The following is a 7,787-nucleotide window of genomic DNA, read 5'->3' as shown; positions in this document are numbered from 1 at the left end:
TGGTGGGAGGAACTCAAAAGATCAGAAATGCATACAGTCAATTATAACCATAAATGCTTCCTTGAAATAGATTTTTTGGGTTTCTGAGAAATTAAAATAGAAGCTTAACTATTCATTGAACTTAACTAACACTTACAACAAACCTTTCCCCCCTAATAATTATTTGTCACTAATTCTGATCATTGTAACAGCCATTGATAAAACCTCTTATAAGCATGTGATATTCTCATTTCCCATGTGCATATACTATTTTAAGAAGAGCAGTTATATTTTTAATTGCTTCCTAAATAGAGTTTAATGCTCAAGCTATAGGCAATATTTATATATACAGAGAGATATTAGCATCTGTGTGTATGTTTTGCAATTTCAATGAATTACTTAGAAAAGTTCTAAAATGTAAAAGTACAAGCTAATGAATAAAAAGGAAAAATGAATAAGCTGATAGTGACAGTGACCAAGTTTTTAGACAGGGCAGGTACTTTTGAAATCATATGAAATTGCTAGGTCTATTTGAATGACACTGAACTGCACCATTGCTAATTGTGTTAGTCTGTGATTGGCTGACAAGGAAATCTGCCATTAGTTATTCTTTTAATAGAATAACTTGTGAATTAGTATTTTGAATGAACAAGAGAAAAGAATTACAAGAGTTGGAAGGAAAGAAGTACTCAGGTTACTTCTCAGTGATATTTTTGCCATCTACAAATCTCATCTTTATTATATGTATTTTTGCTGATATGAATTATGGTAAATGGAAGAAAATTTATTGATGAAGAATGACTCTGCTAAAGAGAGTGCAAGAAAATCAAGATTTGGCCTCATTTATAATGTGCCAGTGCAAGTAGGAATTGTCAAGAGCCTTCACAGGTCAGGGCAAGGGCCCAAACTTGCTGAGTACTGGGAACGCATACTTTCTTTCCACATTGCAAGTGAAAAAAGTGAGAATTGGAGCTTCCCACAGCATATCAAAAAAGGAAACCAAGCTTTGGGGGGTTGGAGAGCTATATTTGACAGTGTTTTTATTTAACTTACACACCTGTTTTGAATATTTGCACTTATTAAAAGCAAATTATCATTGTCGTTAAAGTTCTGTAAATGATCACTGTTATTATTAACCATGGCATAGTAAAATTGTGTTCTGAGTAACACACTACCAAAGGACACAGAAGAGCCTTAATGCTAAAGACTAAAGAGCAGGCAGGCTTGAGTTCTTGTCCTAATGATCCTATTTTTTACCATGAATATAACTATGTTTTAAATTTGCCTTCATAACAGAAAACCTGTGACAGGATCTACTTCCATATTAGAATAAAAAGATTGCACAGTACTTGGCAAAGGAGTGCTTAATGTACTGTTTATTTATAGACCATTCAGGGTGCTACTTCCACTTTTTTCTTATATGTAAAAACTCCCGGCCAGCCATCTGCTGTACGAAACACAGAGTGCAATTAAGCTGTTTGGCATACCCAGTTTGCAGTATTCCAGAAATGGTGACACTAGCTCAGATAAGCTGCAAGTGGTGTCTGTAGGCAGAAATACATTCAACTTGCCTAGCAACAGACCGTGACACACAGTGTATTGAATGCACATGTGCCTCAAATTCACCCTGCTGGCAATGGACTCCCAACCAGAAGCATTTAACTGTCAATATTATTTACTATACAGTATTCAGCAGTGTAAATGTTAACTAAGAACAAAAATCATGATGAGTAAGCTAGACTGAAATGTGATCTGAACAAAAAACATGGCTGTGCAAGACAGACATAAGTTTCTACAGAAGGGTTATGGAAGGGATAGATAACTGTTTGTTGTGAAATAGCTGAGGAAAGAATCCTGAGCCAATTTACAGAGCTTCGCAAATTAAAAAGTGCTCCAGTGTCGTGAGCTCTGTTTAAGCAATCGAGCTGTGGTAAAGCAGATCTTCTGACCTAATTACAAGGTCCCCGCAGTTCTGCATCTTGGAATGTTTGTACTGTGCCTAAAACTGGTCCCAATCAAATTTGTTTCAGAAAGAAATATTGGCTGGAAAATAATATCTTGGCAACATTTAAAAAATGAATGACCACTTAGTGTAATTAAATGTAACTGGTGAACTTATGTCTCTGAACAGATTCTGGTCCTGGGTAGACATTTAATAGTGAAGGGACAAATGCACAATTGTGATTAGTTCTTCCACTGCACAGAATTCCGAGAATGCAGTTGGTTGTTAATGAATGACTACTGAACCACCAAGGAGTCAAGAAAAGGAAAGTAACAAAAACCAGCTTGCGGAAGGATGACTATAGTGATTCACTCTGGTCATGAAAGTGCCATGAACAGTGTGTGATAGATAGCAAATAGCATGTGTGAAGAAAATACCTTTGAAACTCACCATGCTAATGTCTACCACCATCCATTTTTATTTGGGTTTCTCTATCTTGATTCAGAAAATTTGGAGCAAAGTATATTTCTTAACCCTTAAATTAGGTTCATGGTTTGATAAAGTCTACCCATTAAAATCTCCATTTTAGTAGACAGGGACAATTGCCTGTCCAATATATATACACAAATTATGTAAAAACTGTGTAAAATGATCAGGCCAATATCAAATAAATAAAAGGCACTAAATAAATTTTAGCTATCATTTTTAAAATGTTATTAATTTACAATTAGTGTCTTTTTAGAAAGTTTTTACACAAACATTGCTTTTTATTTTTAATTTTCCTATTTTTCATTGTGATATGTCAGACTTCAAAAGATTATATAGATTATATAATCTATGTAGGTTATAGATTATATAGATATTTATACACATAGATATATTTATATGTATGATAAAATATTAATGATTAACAAGTCAAACACCCATGTTTCTAAGTAAAATATTAGAAATAAAGCTCTCTTCCTTCCTATTCAAAAGTTTACTGGTAATTCCTTTTGCATCTTCCCCACAACGTCTGTCCACGTCTTTTGTTTACTTTTTTAATTGAGTTGTTGGTCATTTTTATTCTTTATGTACTCTAAATACTATTATATTTATTATATTTAATACGAACATCTGCTAGTGTGTAGCTTTTGTTTTTACACTTTTTACTGGTGTGTCTTCTGAATAGAAAATTTTATTTTAATTATCTACATTTATCATTTTCTCTGTTTATTATTGTCACAATTGTTTTATGAGACCATTTCGTACTCTGATTTTACATAGTCCCATCTTTATTCCAGTAACCTGTTAAGCATCAGTTATGTGCCAGACATTTTCTAGTGCCTTAAGAATATTGCTGAACAAAATTTTTGAATTTTTTTTCTTTTTCCACATGTAAATGTTGACCTTATCTGCAATTGAATTTTTGTTTAGGATGTGATAAATCAAAATAGTGATCTATTTTGTTTGCTTATTTTTGATAAATATAAGCAGTTATCAGAGCACTATTTAAACTAGAAAACTATGTCCTTTTCTCATTGAACTGCAATGTCACCACTATAAGAAATGAAGTACTTATACGTGTGCAGAAATGTCTCTGTGCTCACTCTATTCAATTTATCTCTTTTATGCTTGTTTACCTCAATTTAATTTTACCTTTTATTATCTTCTGACATTAATGATTTGTCTTTTTGACCTCTATTGCTAATATATCTGCATCATCTAATTTTATATATATCCATCATTGTTGGTAGTTCTAAATCATTTAAAATCTTCCTATTACTTCTTTTTTGTAAGATTTTATTTATTTATTGTAGACAGAGGGAAAGGGAGGGAGGGAGAAAGAGAGAGAGAGAAATATCAATGTGTGGTTGCCTCTCATGTGCCCCTTTTTGGGACCCAACCTGGCCCACAACCCAGGCATGTGCCCTGACTGGGAATCGAACCAGAGACCCTTTGGTTTCCAGGCCGGCGGCACTCAATCCACTGAGCCACACCAGCCCAGACTCCTATTACTTCTTATTTGATTCATATATTATTGTATTTTTATAATAATAAATATTGAAATTTTATTTTTGTTATTATTACTGATAAGAACTTAATTGCATTGTAATCTTAGTCCATGGTCTCTGTTATACTAATTCTTTGGAAATTGTTCTATATCATAGCTTAAGTAACTTAAAAAATATTTTGTCTTGAAGAAAAAAATAGGTTATATAATTGCTGCTCATTTCTGTCTATGTCTAGTAAGTGGTTTTTAAAATTTTTTTATTGTTTTTCAATTTCAGTTGTCCCCATTCCCCCATTACTCTTCCCTGCCCTACCCACCCCCCACCTCCCACATTCATTCCCCCCCCATTGTCTTTGGCCGTGGATCCTTTATACATGTTCCTTAACTTGACCTTTCCCTTCTTTTTAATTATGTTTATTAATTTGTATATAATTTTTAGGGTTTTTTCTTTCATTTTTTATTGTCTTTTTTGTTTTTCTGATTTATTCTTGTGGTTATAACACTTGTTTGTTCATATATTTTTTATTTTTATATACATATTTAAGTATACGTAATGTCAACAATTAAAGTAAACTAAAATATACAATAAAATGAGAGAAACAATAGTAAAATTTATGAGTTGTGCTTTTTTTTACATCCAAGCCCAAAATAAAGTGCTCATTCCAATATAGATATTTGTCATGTTTAAGTGCAATAGTATGAGAAAGTTTTTACCCTTAATATAAATTTCTGAATTTCCAGGGAAGAGCTAACATTCACAAAAAAATTCCTGTGTTTAGTACCTAGTTATATTAGTTTAGATCAATATTGTTACCGTAGAGTTTATGTGATATGCCTTGATATATTTTAGATCAAAGTCCATCTTAGCAGCTGAGCATCATCACTTTTGGAAGACAGCTCTGCTCACCACTGTACCACCAACACGTCACTTTTGAATATGCCAGTTGCAGTGCTAATCTATGACTCACTATTTCCTGTATTTTTGTCTTTAAGGGAATTTACTTTGTTTTTATGTATAATCTATGATATTCCAGTGGGTATAAAATTACTTATAAGATGAATATAATATACCAAAATAACAAGTTAATAAGAAGAGAGAAACAGAAAATAAATGTAGGAATGAAAAAATAACCTGTGTTAAGTCTTAGGTTTCAGTAGTAAAGTCTAAAAATTTATGAAAGGTGATCATAATACCAATAGCAAACAACTTTGTAGAGCTTATTGTGTCTGTTCTTTTCTAAGTGCTTAATATATTTATACAGATTTTTATGTTTACAACAACCTGACAAGAGAGGTACTATTTTCCCATTTTTCAAATGAGAAAACCTAGAGGTAAAGTCAACCCATCCAGGATCTCAGAGCCTTTAAGAGCTATTAAGTCTCCAGATCCATTTTCTTAATCACATTTCCCAATTCAATAAAGATATTTTGCTAATCCATATATGCAGCTCATATAAATAAAAACTACCAAGAACCAACTAGCAGAAATAAAAAAATATATGAAAAATTTTATATAAGAAAATTTAAAGTTCTTTTACAAACTGCATCTGACCTTTATGAACCTAAGTTTTCAATTTCAAATGCAAATATATGTGCATTCTGTGTCTTAAACAAATTAAAACTTGAAAGCTTCACTCACAGCACAACTATGTGCAATGAAAGTTCATGTTTTTCAATGAGTAAAGAGGAAAATATGATTATAGACCTGATTTCTCATCATTTGCCAACCGTTCAGAAAGTCCAAAGCCTGTGTCATGAATAAATACATAAAGATTGCTCAGATTGAGAGACAGAATAAATAAGGTGATAATAACAAAGAGCTGAGAACCATTTATATACATTTTAAAGGCAAATGTATAAAAAAGACACATTCACAAAAATCCAACATTCTAGTATAGGTTTGGCCATTAATTAGCTGTGAAACTTTCTGCTAGTGATATACGCTATGTAGAACTCAACTTTTCTCATTTATAACACTGAGGGACTAAATTAAATCATTATTTCCAAATTTCATTTACTTCTCAATGACTTTCTAGACTCCAGGCATGGAGACGAGGCTCACCTCTATGTGGGGCATGAGAGCCTTAGCCCCTTCTTTTTTTTTTTTTTTTTTTTTTTTTTACTTTTTTTTCTTTTTTTTTTTTGTTCTTTTTCTTTTTTTTTTTTCCAATAGTTTTGTATTTTTTCTTTTTTACTTGCTGCCTTTCTCATTTGTGCTTTCTGGCTTTAACCTTTTTTTTTTTATTTCTTAAAACTTTTTTCTTTCTTCTTCTCTTTTTAAAAATGGAAATGACTACACATCCATCTTCCCAAAGCTAAACAACTTTCCTTATGCTACACCTTACTTCATTGTCTTATTCTGGTCTCAAAAATGGTTTTACATACATACATTTATACTAAAATCAAATACTCTGCATTTTCAGGTTGTTAATTACATATGGAGGTCAAATATACTTATCACACTGAAGAAAACAGAGAAGAAACTACCAAGCCTCATAGACTTTTGGTCCAAACTTCAATTGATTCAGTATGCAAAGAATGACTTTCTGTACTTTCCTTATCTTTATGTTAATTTGAATTATATTGAATGGAATTATTAGGAAACCAAATTATGATTGTAAGTTCTGTTAAAGGTAAACGCATGCTTTTGATAACTTTCTTAATATAATACAGTAATTGATTTTTCTTTATATGTGTTTGTTTATTCAAGGAGTTCCATCTAGTCCCTGGCCCCAAACTGTAAGCATTAAAATTAACACTTTATTTTCAGAACCAACAGGAAGTGTAGTTATCTTTCTTTTTTTTCACATGTTTTTTATTGTTGTTCAAGTACAATTGTCTCCATTTCCCCCCACCAAACACATTTTATCTCTAGTAAGCACTTCTTTAATTGGATTTTTATTTGGAATTCTTAGGTTTATTCTCATTTGACTTGATCTTCTCTCTCTTAATTTTTCCCATTAGCATTCCACAGTGGCTGACATCTATCTGCCTTCATATTCACTATGATGCTTTCATTTCCTTTAATGCCAACATTATTACCTGAGTGTGTGCTTTACAAGCCTACTGGGTAGACACAATTCTGTTAGCTAGAACTACCTTTCTTCAATACACCCTTGGCTATCTGGTAATTTCTACTTTAGTGCTTTGGGTTCATCAGAGAAGGTGACAATAAAAAAAACTAGAGCACTGAAATGAGCTTACAACATAATTACAATGGTCCCTGAGGGCTGCTTTAATAATATAAAACTGTAGAAATACATTGTCCCATTACATTTGGAGATGTTACAAAGAACACTTCTTTTTTAAATGATTGTTGCTGTTATTGGTATTATTGAGATGGGAGATTTGAAAACATACACAAAACTTAATCCATGCCTCTTATAGATTTAAAAATCTATCTGCTGGCCAATAAACATTAATTAATATCAAATATATGAGCTGAGTCTCATAATAAATAAAGTATTACATAGAAAGTGCTGTTGGGTTGTGCAATAGGGAATGCACTTTGAGTTTAGAAGCCAGTCAGAAGGATTTTCTAAGAGAGAGTGGAATATTACCTCCAACCATCACAGCGGAGAAGAATGCTCATATTGTCAAAAGCAGTCCATGCAGAATCATCCCAAGAGAAAGGTATGACAATGCCACACAGTCTAATAATGTGGTTCTTGGGGGTTATCACATCAAACAGGCTCCCCACACTCAGTAAAAAATACATAAAATAAAACAAAGGATGAAAATCAATGCATTAAAAACTCAGTTCTTGAGGTGAATTTTGGAGAATCAGTTCAAAGCAAAATACAAAAAATCTGCAAATAGTAGGAGATGCCAGAGAAAAGCTTGCCTCGGTTTTTGTAACAAGAACAATGTAAC

This window comes from Artibeus jamaicensis, unplaced genomic scaffold, assembly GCF_021234435.1.
Source record: "Artibeus jamaicensis isolate MK-2021 breed Jamaican fruit bat unplaced genomic scaffold, CSHL_Jam_final scaffold_537, whole genome shotgun sequence".
Lineage (NCBI taxonomy): Eukaryota > Metazoa > Chordata > Mammalia > Chiroptera > Phyllostomidae > Artibeus > Artibeus jamaicensis.
The sequence above is the reverse complement of the archived record's forward strand: the minus strand, read 5'-3'. Positions refer to the sequence as shown.